General features: G+C 36.5%; 1 pseudogene; it reads left to right on the top strand.

Annotated features, from left to right (window-relative positions):
• Positions 1-1,844: 1,844 nt before the first annotated feature.
• The window catches only part of LOC137614718 (uncharacterized), a 68,389-nt pseudogene continuing 67,733 nt past the window's right edge, over positions 1,845-2,500 (top strand).

The raw sequence follows: 2,500 nt of genomic DNA, 5'->3' as shown, positions 1-2,500 counted from the left end.
AAAGGGAACCTTTCCTTTCTACGTTCCTCCCAGCCCGATAAGGGACTCAACCGAGTTCGGCTGGTACTGCTAGGGTGCCACAGTCCACCCTCACCCCGTTATCCAACACAGCAATGTATTATATGCTGTAATAACAATTGCTGCTACACACATATATACAGTAGATACTATTTCCGTGCATGTAGCTATCTTATTTTCTCTCAATACGTAATCTCAAATGAATTAAAAATAATTGAACAAGATCTCCTCTTTGAACTTCTTATCTTATCTTTTTAACTTTTATACATTTTTTTTTTCACTAAACGATCTGCTGATTCTTATTCTTCTATATAATGTAGTGTTTATATGAACAGTTGTTTCTTTGGTTTACATTCATATTTGACTTTTCCAACAGTATTTCAGTAAAATATTTTTCCTATAGTATTTACAAGATTATCCAGTTCATCTCTTTATATATTTTATTTAAATTTAGATTTGAGAGAAATTTCTAAATTCAGGTGATTTATAGAATCATATAAAATCTTGAATGATATACCTGAAGAGCATAAGAAATGTAAAATATTGTAATTTATCAGAAATATGCTCTAGGTAATAAATGACTTATACAATATCCTATTAGCCTATTATCAGATAACGGAAAATGTTAAGGTAGGTTCATATCTGAAGGCTTCATAATTTAATATGAATATTGTTACTCGTACAGGTATGTATTTATAACGAAGTATCGTCTTTTATTAATTTAATCATTAAATAAATGGTTACTTATTTATTTGAATATTAACACATGTGCATTTTTATATTATTACATTGCCTATATCATCTAGGTAGTATATTTCTAAGATTCCAAATGAGTTTATATAATATATTGGCTTAGTCCAGAGATATAATGATTTTGATAACATTAAAATCTAAATGAATTTTTTTTAATTCAAAACACACACACAGATTTATTATAATCCTGTAAGACATCAAAGAGGTGGAGCTGGGGGAGAGTGACTGTTCCGCACACTCTAGTTTTGGGGTGTTTGAATGTGCGTGGATGTAGTACGATAGAGAGTAAAAGATATGAGATTGGAAGTATGATTAGGAACAGAAGGATGGATATATTGGCTTTGTGTGAGACAAAGATAAAATGGAAAGGTGAAGTGATGTTTTGTGAAATGTCTGGTAGTGTCTGGGATTGAAAGGAGAAGAGAAAGAGAAGGTATGGCTTTATTGCTGAGTGAATGGATGACAGGTAAAGTAGTGGAATGGAAGGAGATATCATCTAGGTTAATGTGGGTAAGGGTTAGGTTGGGTAGGGAATGTTAGGCTTTTGTCAGTGCGTATGGGCCAGGTTGTGAGAAAAGTGAAGAAGAGTGGAATGAGTTCTGGAATGAATTAACTAGGTGTGTAGAAGGACTGGGTAGAAGGAATTATGTAGTTGTCATGGGTGACTTAAATGCTAGAGTGGGTGCTGGAGAGGTAGAAGGTGTCATTGGGAAGTATGGCGTACCAGGTGAAAATTAGAGCGGTGAGAGACTGGTAGATATGCGTGTTGAGCAAGAGATGGTGATAAGTTCTAGCTTTTTCAAAAATAAAGATACAAACAGTATACATGGGTAAGAGTGGCCAAAGGAAGAGTGGTAGAAAGGGCGTTAATGGATTATGCGTTGATAACTAAAAGAATGTTTGGAAGATTGAAAGACGTGAACGTGTTTAGGGGTATGGCTAGCGGTATGTCTGATCATTTTTTTGTGGAAGGGAAACTAGTTGTAGCATAAGAATGGGGGAATAGAGTAGGTGGATGTAAAAGGGAGCTAGTGAGGGTTGAAGAGCTAATAAAAAAACAAGAAAGGTTGAACATGGCATATGAAGAAGTGAAAGTAAGAGAAACTGGTAATTTAGAGGAGGAGTGGAATTTACCAAAAGAAAATTTTGTTGGGGTTGCAAGTGCTGTGTGTGGCAAGAAGTTTGTTGGAGGCAGCATGAGGAAGGGCAGTGAAAGGTGGAATGAAGGAGTGAAGGTAAAAGTGGAAGAGAAAAAGAAGGTTTTTGAAGAATGGCTGCAGAGTAATAGTGTAGAGAAGTATGAAAGATATAGAGAGAAAAATGTGGAAGTAAAGCTCAAGGTAATTGAGGCAAAGAGGGCAGCTGACCTGAGGTGGGGTCAGGGATTGGGTCATTCATATGAAGAGAATAAGAAGTTTTGGAAAGAAGTGAAGAGAGTAAGGAAGGCTAGTTCAAGAATTGAAGAGACAGTGAAAGATGGAAATGGAAGGTTGTTAAAAGGAGAGGAGGCAAGCAAAGGGTGGGCGGAATATTTTGAAAGTTTACTGAATTTTGAGGATGATAGGGAGGCAGATATAATTGCTGTTGCAGGTGTTGAGGTGCCGGTGATGAGAGATGAGAATGAGAGAAAGGTTACAAGAGAGGAAGTGAGGAGAGGACTATATGAAACGAGAGTAGGAAAAGCATCTGGTATGGATGGTGTGAGAGCTGAGATGTTGAAGGAAGGGGG

This window comes from Palaemon carinicauda, chromosome 2, assembly GCF_036898095.1.
Source record: "Palaemon carinicauda isolate YSFRI2023 chromosome 2, ASM3689809v2, whole genome shotgun sequence".
NCBI lineage: Eukaryota > Metazoa > Arthropoda > Malacostraca > Decapoda > Palaemonidae > Palaemon > Palaemon carinicauda.
This window is presented reverse-complemented; position numbering and strand designations above follow the sequence as displayed.